The 23,923-nt window shown below is 38.2% G+C and overlaps 1 protein-coding gene across 4 annotated transcripts in view; it reads right to left on the bottom strand.

The window, feature by feature from the left end:
• Positions 1-1,271: 1,271 nt before the first annotated feature.
• SUGCT (succinyl-CoA:glutarate-CoA transferase) overlaps positions 1,272-23,923 on the bottom strand; it is a 692,355-nt gene continuing 669,703 nt past the window's right edge. The window contains exons 16-18 of one of the 4 annotated variants that reach the window (XR_009247288.1): positions 5,432-5,569; positions 2,421-2,503; positions 1,272-1,428 (exon numbers count right to left, since the gene is read on the bottom strand). The gene's annotated coding sequence lies outside the window, so the exon portion shown is untranslated. Of the gene's footprint in view, positions 1,429-2,420; positions 2,504-5,431; positions 5,575-13,248; positions 13,388-16,822; positions 16,953-23,923 lie in introns of those variants that run through there. The other 3 variants (XR_009247287.1, XR_009247290.1, XR_009247289.1) reach the window with 3 other exon arrangements.

Below are 23,923 nucleotides of genomic sequence, written 5' to 3' on the forward strand. Positions count from 1 at the left end.
CCTCCTCTGTCTGCTTCATGCTGTCTTTCCCATATTTTAATAAATGCATCATCAAATGTCCACATGGTCTGGCCAAAATCCAAGGGGTCTTCTCTGATTATTCTATTCTCTTGTTCCCTCCTTTCAACCCATCAGTGAAAAAGGTTTATAAGAAACACCTGAGGTTCTGTACTTCCATTGCCACACAGTAATTCAAACCTCTGAAACTTCTCATCTGGATTACCGAAACTTCTTCTTCACTCATCCTCTTACTCATTTTCTTTTTTTCCCACTATCATTCTCCACATAAAAACTGAGTGAGTTTAAAAAAGAATCAATCGGGCCCGGCGGCGTGGCCTAGCGGCTTAAGTCCTCGCCTTGAACGCCCCGGGATCCCATATGGGCGCAGGTTCTAATCCCGGCAGCTCCACTTCCCATCCAGCTCCCTGCTTGTGGCCTGGGAGGGCAGTCGAGGACGGCCCAATGCACTGGGACCCTGCACCCGTGTGGGAGACCTGGAGGAGGTTCCTGGTTCCCGGCTTCGGATCGGCGCGCACCGGCCCATTGCGGCTCACTTGGGGAGTGAATCATCGGACGGAAGATCTTCCTCTCTGTCTCTCCTCCTCTCTGTATATCTGACTTTGTAATAAAAATAAAAAAAAATCTTTAAAAAGAAAGAGTCAATTGAATTATCTCAAGTTATCATGGAAGTACTGCTTATTTCATTCATGTGCAGAAAGAGTCTAAGGGCAGATCTAACAGAAGATAGGAGAAAGAACAGTCCCTTAATACCACAAATCTAGAGAGAAAACCAACATAGTCCATAAAGTATTGTATCACAAGAAAGATATGGTGTCAATAATGGGGGAAAGACAGCATTAGACTAAAACTTATTCAAAATCTGAAAATGTCTTCTTATAAGTTGCAACGTCACACATATTTTTTGTGTACAATTTACTTTTGGAAATTTTAAATCTTCAAATCACATTTAACAAACGGAAGAAATACAAATGTTAAACTACATCATTCAACATACTATTTTGAGAAAAGCAGAAAGTTTAATTCATTTCAACACCATTTAATTTTAAAACAACTCTGTGATAAATTCTACCTATTATTTAAATGAATCCAATTGTTACCTGAGCCAAAATATTGGGAGCCAGAGAAAAGGACCACAAGGCAATATTATGTAAGGTCACCACTTGAAGATTACAAGTATAAAATATTAATTGAATAATCAATTTTTCATAAGGAAATTGAAATGCTTGACAAATCTTTGACCTACCGTAGGCCCAGTTTAAAGTCCTGTGTGGTCTGAGTTTGTGTGGTCATTCATCAATATGATGATTCATCAGTGGTTTAGTTTCCAAAACACCAGAAGATTTTAACTCGGGCATTGCTGGGAATTATTCATAAAATTGGTTTCTTTACTCTGTGAAACGAAGGAAACTGAGAGCAAAATTATATTTTAATAGGCAACTATAATTTCTTATGAAAACTCACAGAACTAAAATTTTCATTGAAAGAATAATTAGTCAGATATAGCTAGTCTGTGTCAGTCATAGTTAAGTTTATGTAGGAGGCTCATGAAAGAAAAAGGTGAATCTCACGGAAATCCAGAAAGTAGCTTAACGTTTTGAGGGAGACTTTGGTGTAAGTTGATGAAGCAAATTTTTTACATTGAGCATGCCTAATTCTGCTTCCTTTCTCCCTAAACATCTTAAAGATATGAACCGGCAAGTATTTCTAAAAATCTTCTTCCTTCTGAGAAATGATTGGGTCTTAAGTGTGAGACTTTACTGATCAAAGTTATAAACAACTGTTTTTGTTTTGCTTTACTATCTCTACATCCAGGTGTATTAGATACATGATTCTTAGTATTCTTACTACATTCTTAAAAGAAAATGCACCCACTGATGGCTAGCTTTGTATTTAAAGAACATGAGCAAAAGACAGAAAAAAAGGAATTGTCTTTATTACTTCAGGTTTAAATATGTAGCTTTTTCATTTTAAAACTGATCAATAAATAATATAGTTACAGCTCATTTAATCTGCATGACAAAGGAAAAGAACATAATATATAGTATCTAAGTTTCCTTCTGACTTTTAAGTCCTTTTAAAATATAAGTAGTCAGACAGAAAAATATACAGACCACTATTTATGGAAACTACCATAGTAATTTCCAGTAAATGTAGACTAATTTTCTTTGTTGTATCTGGAAGGTGCTAGGAATGTGTGTTCGTCTGACCTTTTCTAGTCCCTACATAGTTGGATCGGGAACAACCTCCCATCTGTGTGTGGCTGTTCTGCTTCTGCTAGATAGGCTCACAGGACACAATCTTTATTAGGCCTTAGACCTCCTACCAGACAGAAGAATTAGAGTATCAGAAGAATCCTAGAGCAGACGACATGCTCCTCTTTGCAGTTCGCCCAGAGTCACCTTGTGCCTCATCCAGAGCCATCTCCTTTGGTGCATTTACAGTGCACTGCTCTTGTGGGTGGTCAAGAGAACTTCCTCAGAGCCTGGAAAGGCCAAAGACCTTGAGTATCTATCCAACATGTACAGCGTCAGGCATCAAATGTGTCTTGATGAGAAGGCATGTAATACAGTGAATAAAGAAGTGCTCAGAAAACTGCCATCGGTCCCTGTATCATACAGGTTTTTTTTTTTTTTTGATTCCGCAGCTTAATTTTTTTTAATATTCATTTACTCATTAATTACATTGTATTACATGACACAATTTCATACGTACTGGGATTCCCCCCCCTCACCCCAAACCCTTCCCCCATGGTGAATTCCTTCACCTTGATGCATAATCACAGCTCAAGTACCGTTGAGATTCCCTAATTAAAAGCTCAGGTGATTGATCCAACAACTTATCCAAAATATTTTCCTACAGGTTGTGTGAGTGTGTGTATCTGCTCTGTAAATTTTAGGAGATAATCATGTATTATTGAAAATTGTTCCGCAGGATAAATCAGTCAACTTACAAATCATTGGTTGACAAGCAAACCTGCAGAGTCAAATCAAAGTTAGAACTAGAATTACAGACTAGTGTACCATTCATATCCAAGTGGAAAATAAAAGTTGTGGGGTTCAATTATTTCACAAAACGAGAAATAGAAGTTCCTCAGGGAGTACCCAAAAGTTTCATGTAGGATGTGACTTTTCAAGTAAGCCTTAAAACACCTCTATCCTTATGAAGCTGAACATTACTGATGTTATTGGCCATGTACAGTAATTTTTTAAGCATCACTTATTGGATGTGGCTGTTAAACATTCTTAATTTTTAACCCAAGGCTCTACTCTGACAGATAGGACCATATGAACACAGCAGCTCCTGGGACGATCCTTAGCTATGCTGAATGTGATGTGAACATGTGATAAATCAGACTTCAGACTAGCTCCCCTCTCCATGATTTCTTGTCCAGGACTATGGAGAAGAGGGAATTAGTGGTTTTACTCTAATGGCACTCTACACTTCCATCATCAAAAAGAAATCTCAGGTCATCTCCCAAAACAGAAAAAAGAATGATAAAAAGTATATGTTCTTACTCTAGCTTGTCAAAGACAAATATGAGGTGACACCAAAGCATTTACAAAAAATGTAAAATATTAAAAAGCTTCATTTCAGCACAATAAAAATCTTGATATCCATGCTTTTTTCATAATATATGTATATATATACTCCATGAACTTTCTTGAAGATCTCTCCTTTTGTCCATAGTTTAAATTAATTTATGGCACACAAAAATCCACAAAAAATTATGTATGTCTCTGTGTAGGTATGCATGCATTTCCTTCATAAAAACTGCAAAACTGTAGTCTCCATTTCTGGTTTTCCAATTAAAGACCTGGAAATTAAGGGATGGAATTCGAGTGTTTGGGTTAAGTTCACTGCTTGTGATACCAGCATCCCATATTGATCTAAGTCCTGGCTGCACAATTTCCTGTTAAGCTTCCTTTTAATGCAGGTGGGCTCTAAGACTGCCCATGTGGCTGTGTCACTGCCACCCTATTGAGTGACCCAGAAAAAGTAGGCTTCTGGCTTCAGCCTTGCCCAACTTTCCTGTTGCAGCCAAATCAGGAGTGAACCAGTGGATGGAGAATCTCTCTCTCTCTCTCTGATACTTTCAAATAATGAAAATATAGCTTTCTCAAAATACATGAAAATTAGAAAGTAACACTCCCATGCTTTATACTGTGCCAAGGGAAGCACTGTTTGCTAACCATCATGATGGCATGGTTTGTACCCTCATGTACAGGGTTTAACGGTCTTTGCAATTCCACACTATTGAAGTTGGTGCGGCTGAAGCCAGTAAAGACTGTAAAGACTGTGTTCACCTGGGGCTGTCATGATGGCTTAACTGGCTAATCCTCTGTCTGCAAGTGCCAGCATCCCATACGGGTGCCAGTTCATGTCATGGCTGCTTTACTTCCAATCTAGATCTTTGCTTACATCTGGAAAAGCAGTGGAGGATGGCCCAAAGTATTGAGACCTTGCACCCACATGGGAGACTGAGAAGAAGCTTCTGGTTCCTGGTTTCAGATTGGCTCAGCTCTACCTGTTGCACTCCTTTGGGGAGTGAACCAGCAGAAGGAAAATCTTTCTTTGTCCATCCTTCTTCCTGTAAAATCTGCCTTTCCAATTAAAATAAAATCTTCTTTTTTAAGACTCTGTTCATCTGACTCACTCTTGCTCTTGGGTTTTCCAAACTTGCACAATATACAGTTTGTTAAGATCCAGGAGAGCAGATTTTTTTCTGAACAGAACACATAGAATCATTACAGCAGTTGTTTACCTGAAGAAATGCTGGTATGAGCAAGGCACTCTGAATGTTTTCTTGTGGCATATGAATTGAAAATGCAGATATGCTTATTGTTCTTTGATTATATGGTATAAAAGAAGATAGCCTGTGTACGGCTGAAAAACAGTTTCTTTCATGTTGCTGCTAATAGATCTCTGTTGCACAACCTGTAAAATTGAATTAAACTTTGAACCAGTATATTCAGGTAATGCATAAGAAATAACTAAGTTAGAGACTGTGGCTTATTTTAAACTATTTTATCAAGAATGATGACTGTACCTTAAAACTATAAAGCATTGTATGGTTCCCAGAGTGAAAATTATTCTTTTTTTATCAAACCCTGCACACATCTTTATTAAGACTATCAGTATTTATTAGAGTCAGCACTGAGGCACAGAAACCAATGACTCTAGTCCTAACTCCATCAAGCAGTTCTCTGGGAATTAAGAATCAGGCGAGTGTTGCCAGTCCTCTGAAATGGCAGTGCCACTCAAAGGAACATGAATTGCATCTGGAGAGGCAAGGCTTCCTATCCTACTAGGGTTCTCTGGAAGAGAGCATGTATCCTGAATTCCTGTCATGCCTCAGCAGTCCTCCTTAGGGTGAGTCCAACAGTCAAGTTCCCACACAGGTTCAAACTACCTTGGCGCAGAAATTCTTAGGTTGAGACACATGGATCCTCTTGAAAGCTTTTTTCTGCATTGCCATTAGATAGTGGCCAGTGTGTATCTCCTTTTCAGCATTGCTTGGCATCTACATGATAAGTCATTATCTTGAAGCCTACACTTGAAATGAAAAAGAAAAATGAACAAATCTAGTCTGGTTTGATTTCACACAATTAACCGTACATTTTGCACCGGTTACAAAGGCTTCTTTACTTTTTATGGCATCCTTCCCACCTCTCAATGGCATGGCAGTTTCATAGTCCTCCTAACAAGTTATTTCTCTAGCAATGTCTTTCACTTGAAACCCAAAGGCGATATCTTGTCTGACTTGTAAACCATATTCTCAAATATCGAGTAATTAGTTTCAACACTACCTCTCTCTGCTAAGGCATTTTCCCAAGTAGCACAAGTCTCAGGCCAAATATAATGTTCAGAGGACTTTGAGATCATGGGTTGCACTGTCCTTTAGAATTAGATAGGGTTGAATGATGATGGAAATTTTTCTAGAATTTTCTAAGTATCAAACAGTAAGACAGATTTGCTGCATTTACTGCTATACTACTGAATCCTCACACCTCTACAAAGAACATATTTTATATGTTGTATGTTATGTGTTATATGTTTATTTTATAATTGTTTATGTATAGATTAATGTCCGAAAAGATTTATAGCTAATGATATTACACTTTCATGGAATATTAGAAATTGATCTAAACTGAATTTGGACAAATTGACAAACTGGCAAGCATACACAAGCTAGATTTTGTGTATGTTCTTTTTTGGGGAACCACTGTGTTTCATATCCATTTTTCATCTAGTTTCCAAAGTGGATACAGTATTTTTACAAATAACTTAATATTCCAGAAAGATCATTTCAGTCCATTTGCCATAAGTCAATTTGTTTTGCAGGATTCATGAGCCTGATAAATTCTTATTAAATTTTAATGTACTAAACTTATATCTCATTCCCGTTTTCAACTGTCTGTGTGGTGCATATATTCCCTAAAAGTTAGATTCCTGTGTGGTCTATATATTCCCGCAAGGTCATACTGTGGATATTAACACAGCAGCTATCCACGTAGACCAGTCCAAAAACTAAGCAAACAGAGAAATAAACAAGTAACTTTTACATTTGATCATGCTAGCTTCTCAGCTCATCTACTTCTAATCTGCTCCCTAGAAAGAATAACTAGGTTTCCAACCTAGCTATCCTTTCCAGGTTAAGCTGTGGCTGATTTATAATTGGGGTGAATCAGAATTAGGAAAAATGACCTTGTTCTGTGCTCAATGTGTTATTCCAAGAAAAAAGGCCACTAGATTTTACTTTCTAAAAAATCTCAAAAAGTCTCAAGTATTGATGATATCGGAAATCCTTGTGTTGTTTTGACATTAGACGTGGGTTTGGACATTGTGTTAGCTGGGAGGTCTTTGTTTTAGTGGTGCTGTTAAAAAGAAACTTTCTTTGACAAGCTTTTCCCAAAACACAACCTCACTTGACTTGCTTTTAAAAATTATAATTGTCACTCAAATTCAGCACACTCATCTTACATTGAGTAGTTTCTTAGTGGTGGGAGTGTAAACAGCAATGCAAATAACACTTCATTCAATCCAAGAACTCCAGTGATTTTTCCCACACATCATCTGAGTTACTTAATTGTCTGTTTATTAATCAAACTGATGAAAAAATTAGAGCCTGGGACCCTAGGGCATCCTGAAACAATTTTAGATTTTTTTTCAAAGTTACTATAATAATAATAATAATAATAATAATAATAATAATAAGTCATGTTAATATTTTTCCTTTTTTCTTTTTGTTACCTTTAAAAATTTTTTGTTTATGTTTTATATGGTTAATACTTCTAAAATTTTCATCCTATTAGGAGGGTACATTGGAGGTTTTTAAAAGCTTGTCTAGCACAATAGACTGAAAGTAGGAGCAGGCATATGTATCAGTTTTTTTCTATTTAGGTACACATTTATTCAAGCAATGTTACTGGCACAAATCATATTATTTTTATTTTTAGTTTAAAAAAACTAATACGCGGACAGAATAATGATACACAAAAACACTGATCTTACTTCTTTCCCTCAAAGCTTCTTAAGTCCATATGAACAGCCTTAGTACATTCTTACCCAAAGCTTGTAAAGACAGGTGTTCGCTCTTGGATGACAGTGTGGTATCTTCTCTGTATTCTCTTTTTCTCCTTTTCTGACTCTCCCTACCCCACACCCCTCTCTTAAATATGGATTATTCACTTGTAACTTCTCTGACTATTCCGTTCAATGAATCCCAGGTTCACTCTTACCACTGGATTTGCACCTGTTCCTTAAGCCACCAGGAGAAATTGAGGACATTGCTACAAAATGGTTCATGGGAGAATAGAGATTTGGTGCTCCAGAAGATTCTTTTCTTTTCCCCTTTGGCACCACTACCTTATCTGTTCATACCTGCCATAGACTCAGAGGGCTGATTTTATTTCTCTGTGGCCCAACAATAGTGGCCAAGTCCCTCTTACTCTCAGAACCTGGAAAAGAACAATGCGGCGCTCTGTGGGTTTCAGATGGCAGCCAGGAGCTTGCCAGAATGTTTGACACCCGAATCCTCCAATAAGGGACACAGTTAACTCTGCTGTTGGAGGTGGCAAACTAGACAGTGCCTGGAGACATATGGTGACTTCTTCCCTGCCAAGGAAACCAAGCCCCTCTGCCAGGAACTTAACTAACCAGTGTTGGCTCTCAGGCTTCCCTTCCCAGGGGATGATAAGTGAGCATCCCCGGCATTGTTGTTTGTTCGGAGTCCAGCAGTGCGCTGAGCTCCTGGGTATCATGGTGACCGGCACACAGAAAAGGAGAGAATTTGATCGATAGATAGGAGAGACGTGATAAGGACAGCATCCTTCTCTGATCTCCCCGCTGATAGGAAATGCAACCCAGTCAACCCAGTGGCGCCCAGGTTCTCCCTGAGCTGGCCAGTCCCATACTCCAGCTCAGGAGACTAAACACAGAGAGAAGAGCTGGGCACTCAGGTTCAACAATTTCAAGTTTCACTCTCGGTGCCATGGGGAGAAGCTGACGCCAGCTGGAGTCAGTTTTCCCTAGAGTTCCTGAGGACACTTTGGATCCCTGCTTTCTTTTCTCTCTTTTGTGCAGTTTTCTTATTTAATTTGTAAAGGAGTGGGAATTTGTACTTTCAAAAACACAAGTAGAAAAAGTCAGTTGTAAATTGACCGCTGTGTCCTATATTGCAGAATGCAACCTTTGTTTGTTTACATCAGGTCACTACAACTAATACATTTTTGAATACAACAGAATGTGATGTTCGTTCTGTATGTCCACTATATGGTAATGGTTTGGTGTCAGGATGCATGGTTTTAAATCTTGGCTATCTTCTTAAATAAGTGCCAGAACAACCTGACTTTCTGAGTTACAGAGAAGCTATTGATAAGCCTGTCCTTTAGGGTAAATGCATTTAGTATTTTAAACAGTACCTATCATGCAGCAATTTAATAAGTGTTGGGTATTATTACTTTGAATATTAATATTGATTTGTAATGCCAGTTTAAAATTTACACAATTATGTTGAATATGTCTTTTTTTATTTAATCCTTTACAACAAGTAAAATAACTACCAGAGCTTTCTGTGTGAAAAATTCATCTGAGTCTTCTCAAACAGTGACAACATTTGACTAAATGTAGATGTACATGTTTCCGACTCAGCTACATTTCTGTTGACTGGTATTTGTGTTTCCTGTACTTTCCTACTATAAACACTGTTTGAGAAATTTTGGTCATGTTTTTCAATGTCAAATTTCTAGCAGTGGAACTTTACGATGAAAAACTATAGTTTTTCATATTTATTTTCATTTCATCATTTGCAATTTTAGTGATTTTGGAATTTTTTTGATATGCTGTGATTTAGGGGTCTTTCTTGTTTTCTCCTCTGTTAATGGTTGGTTTTATAAGGATTTTTGTTGTTGTTACAGAAATGAAATAGGTGAGAGAAGCTGCCTATGAGAGTAAAACAGAGGTTGATTTAACTCACAATTTTGGAGGATAGCAATTCAAAAACCTTCCTGCATGTTCTGGAAAAATTCCTGCTCACAGGCAGTATGCATGTTGAGGATATATCTAATGGGGGCCAAGAGAGCAAGCCTCAAACTCAGGCTTTGCTACAACCCTCTAATGGGAGCCTGTCTTTGTGACTAAGCATCTCTCATTAGGTCCAACTTCCCAGAACTATAATTGCGTTAACCTGTACCATTAACCTGTGACTTTGGGGTTTGAAGTCCTTCATGAGTTTGGGGGTCAAATAATACTCAAACCATAGCAATGGCCAACTACACAAATATTATTTATTATATATGACAGCTTTTGTTCACTGAATTGGAAGTTGGCTATGGATTAAATTGTACTTCTGTTCCCAATATTTAATCTGTTTCAATGTTCTAGGTAGTTTTTTTAGAACCTCATTTTCATCACATGATATAAGAAATCTTATAGGAATGTTTGTTCTGGACATGTTGGCTCCATATAAATTCTACGTTTATCATGACCTTTCAATTTTGAATATCACTTATTTTTAATTATGTTTAATTTTCTACATCCTCTAGTTGTAAAATAGTATCTTTATTTTCCCATTTGCATATTTTAGTTATTGTGGAGATGAATACATTTTCACCTATTTGTCATCCATTTGTACCTTGGTTTCTAGTGGGCTGTTACTATTTTTCACATTTTAATATTATTTCTATTTCAAGTAGATTTGTTTCTACTCAATAGCTTCTGCCTTAATATATTTTCTAATTTTAATATTACTTTTTAAATTTTCTATATATATTCATATTTCTCATTTAATGTTTTTCTTGAGAGAGTCATGATTTTGCTTGTACTTCAATACTTGCACAAGCAAATGTTATTTCACTTATGTGTAATATATGCAGCCAGGTCTCAACATTGTTTACTGAATGTTTTCTATATTTTATATTAATTTAGAATATCAGAATTATGAATACTAAAATCTACATGTTGAACTGACTTAAGCTATGACAGATTATGCTTTTATGGCAGCTCATAATATAGTTAATGTCTGATTTAACTGACAGTCTTATTCCTTTTTTTGTATAGTTTTGAATAGTGAGTTTTTTCAGAGGGCAAAATTTTTAAAAATATATTTTTCTTCAACTGCATAGCAGAGAACAAAAAATACTGAAATGTAATTGAAATAAGCAATTGTCAGAAGAAAGAATCTAGGAACTGGAAGATATTTCTTGCCACCAGGGGGAAATAATCAAAAAGCTGCAAGCAGAGCTGGGTCCAGCTAAAAAACAGTATTCAAGAATTGAAAGACAAAACCAAAAGGCCAAATATAAGAGTTATTGGAGTCCCAGAAGGTGCAGAAAGAGAAGCTGGGCTTACAAATCTATTCAATAAAATAATAAGGGAAATTTTTCCTGATCTAGAGAAAGAATTGGGAAACAACATCCAGGAGAGGCACAGAACTCCCAACAGGATTGACCAAATGTGATCTTCACCATGATACAGGATAATCAAGCTCTCGTCAATCAAACATAAGGAAAAGATCCTTAAATGTGCACATGAAAAACAATCAATTGACATAAAAAGCAATGCCCGTTAAATTCATTAACAGGAGACCTCTCATAGGAAACTCTAAAGGCCAGAAGAGAATGGAGTGACATTTTCCAGATTCTAAAACCAAATAATTCCCAGTTCAGGATAACGTACCCAGCAAAACTTTCCTTTGTCTTTGAAAATGAAATAAAATTCTTCCACAGTAAAGAAAAGTTAAAAGAATATGCCTCTTCCAAACCTGGCCTACAAAGGATGCTTAGAGATGTTCTAGACAGAGAAGAGGAATATCACCCACCAAAATCAAAGGCAAATGTGAAGAACATCCCAGTAAAAGAACAAAAGAAGACTAAGTCAATGAACAACCCATTGCTAAATAACAGGACCAAATTACCACCTATTTATATTAACCCTAAATGCAAATCACTTTTTAAATGCATTAATCAAAAGTCATAATTAGTTGACTGTATTAAAGAAAATCCATCTATTTGTTGTCCACAGGAGACATATCTCACCAACAATGATCAGCAGAAACTATGTCTCATGGATTTTGATGTTTTTTTTTTTAGCTTCATCTCTTCAAAACACTTTGATTAAATTCTTCACTGACTCCTAGATCATACAGTAGCATCATTTTCTTCAAGAAGGTTCTTGATTTTTTTTTCATTTCTTCTGCTGACAAAAAGACATAACATTAGTTATTCAGTAGCATATTATTTATCTTCATGGTGTTTTTAATTTCTTTTTTCTTCCTGTTGTTCATTTTATTTTGTGGCTTTTCATTTAAGAGGACGTATATTAACTGTATAATGGAGATTATCATATCCAGCAGAATGCTACTTAATTTCACGGTGTTACAAATTTCTATTTTTTCTTTCTGTTGTTGATTTTGTATTGTGGCTTTTCCTTTATAGGTATGCATAGTAACTGTAATGGAGACTATTATATCCAGATGTAAGTATACAAGGCAGTATGCACCTCTACTTCCAGGCCAAAGATGGACCCCCAATGAAACTGTTAGCTATACCTTGACAATAGAATGCTGAAATCTCTGCCATAGTCCACGCCTGCAATGATGGACATAGGACTGTTTTTGAAGAACTATACAATAGTAATAATAGGGAAGAATTCAGTGGGGGGCAGGAGATTGGGGAGAGGGTAAGGGAAATCCCAGGGCCTAAAATTAGTAACTTTTTACAAAATTACTTCTTTTCAAAAATATGGCCTTAACATTATGTATTTTTAATGGGATTTTTAAAATGTCTTTGGTGGTTTATACTCACTTTGAATTCAATATTAGCAAAAAGTAGAAGTTATATGATTTGTTTCTCTTTCCATTTTCTAAAATCTTTCATTCTTGCCACATGTTTTGATGATAATCATTGAAAATAATGAAGATGTACTACTCATGTTAGTTGGGACATAGTATTGAATTGGAACAGTACTTGTCTACCATTCTCCATTTATTCAAGAAGAAACAAATTAGCTCTGCATTAAATGCATTCTGATTGGTTTAAGTTCACAAAAGACTTTCATTTGACTATAAAACCTGGTTTGCATTAGAATTGTTCTATGGGAAAACATCTATTCACTAGCTATATATAAGATACTATAAATTGCACTGAATTATTTTAAACAATATCAATCACCAATAAATTGATATGTTCTACCCTCTCTTGAAGTACAAATGTTTAGGTCAAATTAATTTTGTCTTTTGAAAGGTACAATTATGCATTTACAATGAACAACTAAACATTTGTACCAGTTTTAATCACTCTAATTTTCCCTTGAAACTTTCTAATTCTATGAGGAGCAGAAAACATAAAGATGTTAGTTCCCTTCTCTATTTAGGTATACAAGACCTGCAAACATTGCCTTAAATCATGGTCCATACCTGGTAAAATTAGGCAGATCATATTTTGCAACCACATTTTCTATCATTTCCTGAACTCTTTGCCTCCTGTTTGACATCACCTCCAAGGATGAGTTGATCAGCATGTATTAGGTTGTACTTTGAGTCAAGCTCTTTATATGTTTTGTGTTATTCAATCATTGTTATTATTTGAGATGGTGGATCATGATCCCCATTTGACAAGCAGGGAAATGAGGGTTAATGTAAATAAAGGAACTTAGTGAAAACCACAGGAGAAAAAGGACTGCTTGCAACCTTATTAATCCCGTCTCTCTGACTTCTTTCTATTGCTCCATAATGAATAAAGAACCTCTGTCTTTGGTACGCGCAATTACTCTCATGTTCCCAGTGAGTCAGACTCGGCCGCTGCAGCTGATACATACACTGGTGGTATCCAGGGTCTATGAGGGCTAAAAGTAGATCAACAATGGTTAACTGCCATGACAAGGGACAAAGGGAATTGTCTTTATTACATGTTTTCATGCCGTGGTAAATCTTTACAAAGACAACCACACTGACCAAGGCAGAAATATTTTTTCTTAGGTCAATCTGAACCATACAGACATGTTATGCTATATGTACAAAAATTTCATGAGAATTCACATACGAATCAGATGTGACTATCTGGTTCATGGATAAACAGTCTTGAAATAAGTGGATGTACACAATGAAATAAAACCAATCTTCAATTCAATGCTTTATCTGTAAGTTACTGCTTTGCATTTAATTAAAGTTGATTCTGTTCATAAAATACATTCCTTTAAATAAAGTTGCTTGTGCAAAGTTGGGCTTTTGAAACAGGAGTTAAGACACTGCATGGGCATGCCTGGATCCTAGAGTACCCAAGTTCAAGTCCAGGTTCAGCTTCTGACATTAACTTCAGCAGGTGATGACGTAAGTACTCAGGTCCCTGGCACCCACAAGGGATTTTCAGATTGACATTTCAACACCTAGTCTTGGTCTGGCAGAGTCCTGACTGTCGCAGGCATTCAAGGAGTGAAGCAGGAAAAGTGATTTCTCTCTTTCTCTCCCCTTCTTTTCTCTCTCTGTGTACCTGTGTACATGTGGATGTATGACTCTACCTTTCAAATAAATTTTAAAAATATTGTGAGGGTCTGGTGTAATGACTCAATGCCCAAATTTTCACCTTGCAAGTGCCAGGACCCATATGGGTGCTAGTTCGAATCCTGGCTGCTCACTTCCTATCCAGCTCCCTGATTGTGGCCTGGGAAAGCAGTAGAGGATGGCCCAAAGCCACGGGAACCTGCACCCATGTGGGAGAACCTGAGGAAGCTCCTAGCTCCTAATTTTAGATTGGCTCAGCTCTCTCTCTTGTAGCCATTTGGAAGGGAGCCATCAGACAGGAGTTTTTTCTCTCTGTCCTTCTCTCCATAAATCTGATCTGCCTTTTCAATAGAAATAAATAAATCTTTAAAAATATTAGGGGGTCCGGCACAGTGGCTTAACGGCTAAAGTCATCACCTTGAACATTCCAGGATTCCATATGGGTGCAGGTTCTAATCCTGGCAGCCCCACTTCCCATCCAGCTCCTTGCTGGTGGCCTGGGGAAGCAGTTGAGGACAGCCCAAAGCCTTGGGACCCTGCACCCACATGGGAGACCTGGAAGAGCTTCTGGCTCCTGGCTTCGGATCTGTTCAGCTCCAACCATTGTGGTCATTTGGGGAGTGAATCATCGGATGGAAGATCTTCCTCTCTGTCTCTCCTCCTCTCTCTATGTATCTGACATTGCAATAAAAATAAATAAATCTTTAAAAATTTTAGAAAAGTAATTGTTTATTTCTTAAATAAAAGAAATTTCAGATTACTGATGCTAGCATAAGGAAACAAATACATCCACACCTGCCCCATGGACTTGTGACTAATGGAAGAGGTTGCAAATGTAAATTCACTGGTTACCTCCAGGATCACCTTCACATGTAAAAATAAACAGGGAAACACTGCCTGTGAGATTTTATGAAAATTTACATTGTTTTCTCCTCTTTTCTCTAGAAGTACAGTGTCTCAGTGTGTGACTAGGAAAAACAGTAAAATATCACCATTCTCTGAAAACATGTTGCCACTAAAACTTGGCTGACAATAGCTTGACTAGAGAAGTCTGGAGGAAAAGCCAGATGTGAGTCTCGAATACTTAATGGAGATTCCCACTGTTCTCTCTAGTCAGGGAGCAAGACCCAGCCAGACTGAAAGCCTGAGGGAGAGAGGCAGGGGGTCAAGGCACAGGGAGGTCTGGCCCAGAGAGCTGGAGGATGATGACAGAATGGAGGAAATATCTGCAGAGAACAGATACACCCTAAAGCAGTCATCATCCTTTTAGCATCTCTATTTGGGATGACCTCTTCTAACTAAAATGCGCAGTCTCTCTGGGGAAGTTCAGAGTCTCAGGAGAAGTATTGCTTCGTTCTAGACCAAAGTCCAAACGATTACTTAAGGGTCACTGAGAATACATCACATGGGCGTCATCTGTTCCAATGTTTTCATAATTTTCCTTCAATCTAATTCACCCAGGATAAAATCTAGACAGAAAGGTAATGAGCACATAGAAAAGGGAGTAGTGTGCTGTTATTAACTTTCTCAATAGCAGATAGTTATGGCCAAAAAAAATATGCTATTGGGTCTAAATTTTCTATATTTTTTTCCTACCATGCCAGTTGAAACCAGTAAAGCAATGGTGATTTTATAAAGCCTAACAACTGAGGACATTTGTCTTTCATGAATGTTAACTAGGAAGAAATAAAATTCAGACTCATCTGCAATAGATTTGTGAACGTAAATGTGCTAAGATGTCCATCTTATTTCCTGTAGGTGAGAAGCAAAAGATCTATTTTTCTTAAGACATGCTAACATTATAGTCAGTTGCCTTGGGACAGTTGCAATTAAAAGGCAAAGCACAGAACAACCAAGTATTTTTTGATGACCAAGAATCTTCAGTTGGGCTTTATTCCAAAGACATTACTGCAAGCTTGAATTTTGCTTTAAATACAAATGATAAAAGTTTTGAGAACACCAAATTCCAGTTATCCACTGAGACATTAGTCTGAAAAAAGTCAATCTCTTTCCAATGAATGTATGACCCATCTTACTTTGGTTATCAATAGAGAAAATTACCAGATTCAGATTTCCAAATTTTAAGTCATTTGCAGGCATTCCTGATCTTCATTGTAATATTCTGATTGAGGTCAAAGGCCATAAGGAGAATCATTGCTATCTCTGTGTATATATATATACACACATAATCATTATAATCATAAGAAAATAGAGATGGATTACCTTTCAAGCCTAGACAGTGGAGTAGATGTTTGGAAAAGAAATAGCAATTTTAAAAGTCATTTTATCAATACTCATAATTGCTTGGGAGCTATTAAAATGCATCCATTATATACAAAGTATATAACAAAGCAGGAGAGAGTAAGGAAGAATGAAACTTCAGGAGATATTTGAAGCATTTTTATCTGAAGTAAATACTATCATAATCCAAGCTGCCAAATGTCAATAAAACAAAAATTCATGTTCATGGGATAAAGTTCAGCTACCATGTAATTCCTCTACAAGTTAAGAGATATATTTATGTATCAATGAATAAACTGATGACTGGATTGCTTGTTGTTTTAGTTCAATTTGATTTTCCTTTAAAATAAAATTAACTACACTCACTATGACTTTGGCTTTTGAAAAAGAGAGCCAATGTCATTCTTGTTCTGCCTTGAAATGCTTTTTGGATGTCTTCCTGGTTTTTCTTTTCTTTTTTTTTTTTAATTCCTGTATCTCTGGCATAAGTTAGGCTTAAAGCTTGGATGAGGCAGTAGAAGAGAAAGTAAGGTCTATGACTCAATACAGCCTGCCACACAGTCTCCTGGATCTTGGTGGGGTCACTGTAGGGACATCAAGGTCTTTCTCGCCTTGGGAAGGTAGAATCCAGGAAAGAGCCAAAATGGAGACCTTCATGTACCTGACAGCAGCAGCGAACTTGGAACTCTGTTGACTGAGAGAAAATGGTTCAAATTTTAAAACTGGCTTGAGGAGCAGCAGTCCCCAAAGTATCCATCGAAGTGCTTTCCACCTTTAATTTAGATATTTCAAGGGAAATTTAATCCATATGTTTGGGATTTGTTTGGACTTAACTCATAAATATGCTTCGTCAAGGACTGCCAAGCTCTGCAGTCACTAGAATCAACTAGTTTCATGGGACAACAGTACAGATGGAAGAAATTTGATATCCTAGGGTCCATCACCCAAACAAGGGAAAGAAACCCTTACTTCAACCCACTGTCTATAAATAATCTTCAAGCAGTAACTTACCCTACAACACAATCATGGCAAAATAAGCCTCTCATGGCTATAGCAGCACATACAGATACACATATACTATATACAAGTCCTATTCCAGAAAATATCATAAACATGGCCTCTGTCCCTGTGTTCTGGAAAATCAACAAACCTAAAGAAGGGAAAAGGAGTTCCTACTCATATCTGCATTTGAAAAAATCCATACAGACTCTTCTCTTTTGGTTTTCACTTTCTGTCTCTGTTGTTTCCTGATAGACAAACTACCACCCTGAGACTCAGCCAGACTGCAGACTGAGATCCCCTGTATCCTCTGGATAGCCTTGCTAGGTCAGATCATTTGACCAGCTTTATCTGTTAAGTTCATAATGCTAAAATGATTTTTCCCCAATATCAAGTGAAAATGCATTATTTGACATACTCTTTACAAAGTAAAAATTCCTTATTTTGAGATTATCATGTATCTTCCTGGGCGGTTGGAACCTACTATCTTTTCAGGAAACACATGATTCTAATACTCTGTGTATCACAGCATCTGTGTTTAGAAGTTTTCCTAAGTAAAGAATAGAAAATACATGGCCCATTTCCATGTCAGTCCACGTTTCTTGTGCCAAAGGCAACTAATACCTCAAAGCACCAGACGGCATATGATACCAAATACATTTCAGGTATTAGAGAAGCCTCGGCATGGTTGTTACCTTCACATGTTCTTATTATAGGAAGTAAGAGGGGAGAGAGCAGTACAGGGTGATATGTCAGATGGGACTTAAGAATGCACACACTCAATTCTCTCTTTTCCATGAGCACAAACAGCAAAATAATGATGGCACAAAAGCCTAGAAATGCAAAGTTAGGATGCCTTGGACCAATATCAGAATTAGGCCACATTCACTTTGCATTTCTTCTCTAATAACACACAACAACAATTAAGATACCTGTTGGCATGAAAGTGTTAATGCTGTGGGGGGGATAATAAGACCATAAGACTGGACAACTGGATCTTAATATGATATGTTATGTAACCATTTTTAAAGGACATAAAATCCTAGGCCATATGCCCAAGGATTCTCGACTTTGGTGAGGGAATAACAGTGCATTCTCCCCTTGCCACAGTCTAGTTGCAGAATAGAGCAACACAAGGAGGTTCAGAACAGTAGAGTCTGCAATGTAGAGTTCTTTTCTGCAGATGGACCTTGCTACCACGCATAGCTCAGACCTCTTTAATGGTTGTAAACAACAGGAAGGAACCTTCCAACACAGTGACTATGCTTTACATACAAAACAATGTTCATCCTGTTCGGTGGGGTGTGGTGATTTGTCTGGGTATATAACAAGCTTTCAAGAAAGGGAAAAAAACAGAACCAAAAGATGAAAGAGGAAAGACAAACCAAGTAAAGAATGTTTGCTGATTTCCTAGTGGTGAGATCCACCAAATCCCTCTCCTGGTTTCAGTGCAAGACAAACAAGGAAGGAATTTGGCTTCTTAGCCTTGGTTTGAGAAGCACCGGATTGAAGCAGTCTTAGCCTGAGCAGCCAGAGTCGGCCAGGAACTTTGGCCAGTTTACCTGGATTACTCCACCAACCCTTTCCTCCTCCTCATTCCCCACCCATGGCCCTGAGGCCTTCAACTGCTTCTAGGCAGTGCTGGTCTCCACCCTACCCACAGCAAAACAAAGCAGCATTCTCCCCTTGGCCATTTGACTGTAAAACCTCCATGGGTCATCATAGCTGCCAATTAAATCCTACTTATACCAAAGGGCAGCTTTAATTTTCAGTACACCCCTAAGTCCTTTCAAAGGAATGTTTACTATTGGCTTCTAAGTCTTAGAAGCAATTTTTGCAACAATTCTGTGAGGTTGGGTGACCCAACATATTTAAATCTAATTTTGACTTTTCGTGCCTTACAGGTGGCTGAAGTTCATTTCCACTCAGAGCTGGCTGAATTTCCCTTATCTATTTTCAGAGATATACCCTACACAGCAATAACTGAGTAGGGCAGAGGCTCTTTGAGGTGACTGAGCCCCGAGGGAGGCGCTCTGAACTGTGAACTATTGCATTCAGCTCTGGTTCCCTTTGCGAGCTCAACACAGAAGAGGAGCTCTTCAGAAAGAAGGTGGAGGTAGCAGAAATAGTGGCAGAAGGAAAAAGTTCTGGAAAGTGTATAGATTACAAAGAACAGACCTGTCACCTACAAATTATCCCAACAAAGAAGACAGCACTGTAGCTCAGGAGCCATGATCAAACGAGTTCCATGGGCCCTGGGAACCAGAGTTTCCTTCTGATTTTTTTTTATAACTTGTGTGCCAGTATGGAGACAAAGAATAGATTTACTGTTATTTAAAAAATATAAATTCTAGTCTACAGGTGCAATTCTACAGAAGCAAAGTGACCGTTCTCCAGCACATGGCTTGTATGGTAAGCAGAAGAACAGCAAGAATCCCGTCATGGGGATTGGCTTCTAAGAGGAGAAACACTGAGCAGATCCCAAGCCACATAAATAACCAAGCCTAAAAACAGGCTGGTAATTTCCAGGACTCTTAGATTTTGTGGAGAGTTACTAATAAAGTAAAAGAAAATGAAAGTCCAATGGGTCTGGGGAGTGTAGAGCAATAATGCCATTAAAAGTAAGCCAATCTCTTCAGCTCTTCAAGTCCTAGGAAGAGTTACGTTATTAAAGGTGTTAATGGACATTATGTATGTCCATCAGGACTCCCCTCTCCGTCCCTCAGGACTTTGGTTGTGTAATACCAATTTCATTTTTCCTGTGGATACTGCCTCTCCAGCCCCAACTCTGAATATCAGTATTAACAGATATTTGAAGCCTCGGTCAATCAATTCGGTTGACAATGATCAGTATGGGGTTAGGGATAGGATCAAATTGGGGTTAAAGGGGGAATGACTTAGACTGTACCAGAGCTACTGGATGGTGGAGCACAGGCATGAGTGATTTTATCCCTGGACTTACACCTGTGAAAGTGCAAGTGTCCCAGCCATGCACCACAACAGGCAAAACTGAGTCCTATGGTGTCCTTTGGGTGGCCAGATCAACCCTGCCTCTAGGCTTGTCGGAAAAGTAGCCAGCTGTATTTCTGTTTCAAATGGTTGCACGTCAGTTTTCTGTCTCCTACACTTAGTAATCCTAAGTAATACAGCATAGCATCGAATCAAAAAAGTGACTTATACAAAAGCATAACATTTTAAAATGAGCAAGTAGACTAATTTAACTAGAGTGAGAGTCCATATAACAGAGTAATGAGAAAACCATATGATCATTTCAATACATGTTGAAAATGTGTTGGACAGATTCCAACACCATATGTGATTTTTAAAACAAAAGTCTTAAGTAGGAATGGATGGTTACTTCCTTATCATGATCAGAACATCTATTTTAAACCTCACACTGAGAGATGAAACATTGGAGGCATTTTAATTAAAGTTAGTCACAAAACTAGCAAGGTCAGGAGATTTAAAACAAAGTTTAGATTTGATACTTGCACGAATTCCTGACACAACACAGATACACACAAAAGAAGAAAATGTCTTCTTTTGTTCTTGAGAAAGTGAACCAAGTTCAATTTCACAAACCTGAGCTATGGTTCAAAAGCCCATTGAAGAAAACACAGATGAAACAAGGTAAAAATGTATTTTAAAAGGCATAAAAATATATTTTAATTCTACAGGAATATAAATGTGTATCATTGGCAAAAAAGTTGACCAATAGGTCAACATCCATAACATATAAAATTGATGGTCTGGCAGGATAAAAGTTAATTTTTATTTACTGGGTCTTCACTGTTTATCTGTTTTGGGAAAATCTAAAGATCAAAACAAACTCAGCAAATGAATTGCAAGAAAGGAATATTAGTCAGAAGTAATATTCATAACCTTCAAGCCTTTTCTTCCATTCAGCAAGAAAGATACTTAACGTCCTCATAGAATCCTATTGAAAGGACAAGGCTGGATGATTCTCTAGGTGAGAAAAACTGCAAAGGGTTAACATAGGAAACAAGTACACTTGTGCTCTTCTAACTGGAAAGAAAACTGTTTAAACTTTTTTGGAAACCAGTTATGTCCCCTGACATTAGGAACCTTAACCATTTCATGCGTACTGGATCCGAGGATTCTGCTCTATTATGCATCCAGAGATATAATCTGAGAGAAAAATAAGCTGTTTTTGCACAAAACTGTTTGGCACATCTGTAGGCAAAATAGCAACAGTTTACCCATCTTAAAAAAAACTGATCGTACATGTATTTCATTTTTTTAAAAAAATCACAGAAAATTTTCCTAGAAATTTAGAAAATTATGAATTTTAGAACATTATAAAAGATCATTGATCCAAAATAGGCAGTTTAACTATAGATTTTTTTTTGTTACCTACAGAAGCTTGTTTTGGCTTGCTTTTCAGATTTTTAAAAGGAAGAAAAAAAGTAAAAATGAAAGACAAATATATAGTTTTTTTATTAATACAGCAACTAAAAGCTGTCATGGCATTTTGGTTTCTGAATCATATTATAATGAACATTCCTATGAATTTTTAACTTCCTGCTAATGCATACCCTAGGAGACAACAGGCGATGGATGGATGTATGGCTCAAGTATTCAGGATTGAGTCTGTCTCTAGGTCCCAGCCTAGCCCAGACCTGGTTATTGTGAACATTTCGAGATTGAAGTGAAAGAGGATTAGAACATTGTTTTCTTTCTCACTCTTTACTCTCTAATTCTCTAAATCTTATCATAACTCCTGGTGCAGAAGGAGGCCCCCTGCTGGGTAGTCAGTCTAGAGTAGATACAGGACAAGAAGTACAACATTCAGCCTAAGTTTTGATTTCATCGTCTGTACCATGGGTGATGTGAACACCTTCACTGCAGATCCCCAACATGTGTGCCGGTATGGAAACAGTGTAGGAGACTGGGCTCCGCTGACATTCACAGTGGCCTCCTTCTGGCTTTGCAGAGCCACACTGTGGCCTACAGGAATCCCAAGTGCTGTGCCAGTCCTGTGGCTGGGCCCGCTTCCCGGGTAACTCCTCCCTCTGCCCTGGCTGCATTCACTTCAGCAGAACATGACCTGGCCACTCCCAAGACAAAGGAATCCATCCAAGCTCTCCCAATGGTTGGCCAAATGATTAGAAATACAATCCTTTGTAGGTCGTGTGAATCATTTATTGATAAGCAATAATAGGTGAAGAATTCCCACGCTGGCTGAACAAGTATGTATCACTCACTCTACCACTCAAACTCAAGTCCAGTGCATGAGAACACAATTCCTCCCACATTTGTCTTTATCAGCCATGTCTCAAAGTGACCTGAAGTTTAGACCATTCTGAACTTCAGATGTGCTGTTTTAAACTGCTGGCAGATTGCTGGCCCTGGCCTGCTGGCATTCTCCTTGGGCTCTTCACTTAGACAACCTGAGCGACAGGAATGAACCAAAGTCACAGGTCTTGAGACATAAGGGGATGGTGAGGATGAACTGTGATGAGGAAGGAGGCAAGCGGGGTGATGAAGACCATGACCTCCTTCTTGGTGCTGACGTCAGCTGCTTGAACTGAGTAGAGGCAACAGGCGGAGCAGGATGCCTTACGTGGCTGCCCCTTCTGTTGTGTTGGCGCAGGTTCAAGATACCCTTGAACTTCATTACCTGTGGTTGAAGACACACTTTCCTGTTTCCTTTTTATGACTGACCGACATTAACTTTGGTACTTACTGAGGTATATGTAAATGGAAGCAAAATAGACATTCTCCTGACAGTGTCAAAGGAAAATCTCACCTCTTCTTTCTTCTCTAAAGTACATTAAATCGTTTCCAAATCTACCTGCACACTCACTTGAGCATTGCTCTCCTGGGCTTCGCTTGTCAGACCTGAAGGTGTGAGGGGGGAGCATCATCCCAGTGAGGAAGCTGCCCTTAAACCAGGGGTAGATGGTGCTGCCACCAAACTGGCTCAGAGAAGGGACTGCAATAGGTGCTTTTTTTTTTTCAGATAATCAATTTGAACTTTCTCATGTCCTATCAGGACCTTGATACCAGCACAATTGTAGGCTTTTAAATATACCCAGGGAACAGGGTGTTTACAGACTAGCAACTTCTCAGCTACCCACTGTAAACTAAATACCCCCTCTCCTTGGAAACCTCAGACTAGGCCCGTGTGATATCAAACACCTATGCTGGGAAAAACAGGAGCAAACAAAGCCATAAGGGACTGCCTTTGAAACAGAGCCTGGGAACTATTCAACCACATAGCAGTATTTGTTTGCTTTCCTTGTTTCCCCAGAACTATGTTCACCTGGAGGCAACAACCTGCACTTTGTCATTCACTGGGATGAGGAGGGGCAAGGGACCCAAGGCACTGGCTGGCTTGTCAAAGCATTCCCAATGGGAGATTTTGAGTTCACATCTTAAGTAATTCTCAACCTGCTGCACCTTTCACCTGGTGATGTGCTGACAACTGTGGCTGAGTCAGCTTGGGCCTGATGCTGGAGCCAGTACTTGAGACCAGAGTTCTTGGTTTCTTGGCTTTGGGGGGGTAGTTTTGCCTGTATCTGAGAGGGTAGGGACTGTGCCTTGGCTGAGATGAGCTTTGCATTAGGTATGTCTGAGGCTATTATTTTCCTCCATGAACTCTAATTGCTGGTATCAAAGGGATTAAGGAAACAAGGAGCTCTC

Source organism: Ochotona princeps, chromosome 20 (assembly GCF_030435755.1).
Source record: "Ochotona princeps isolate mOchPri1 chromosome 20, mOchPri1.hap1, whole genome shotgun sequence".
NCBI lineage: Eukaryota > Metazoa > Chordata > Mammalia > Lagomorpha > Ochotonidae > Ochotona > Ochotona princeps.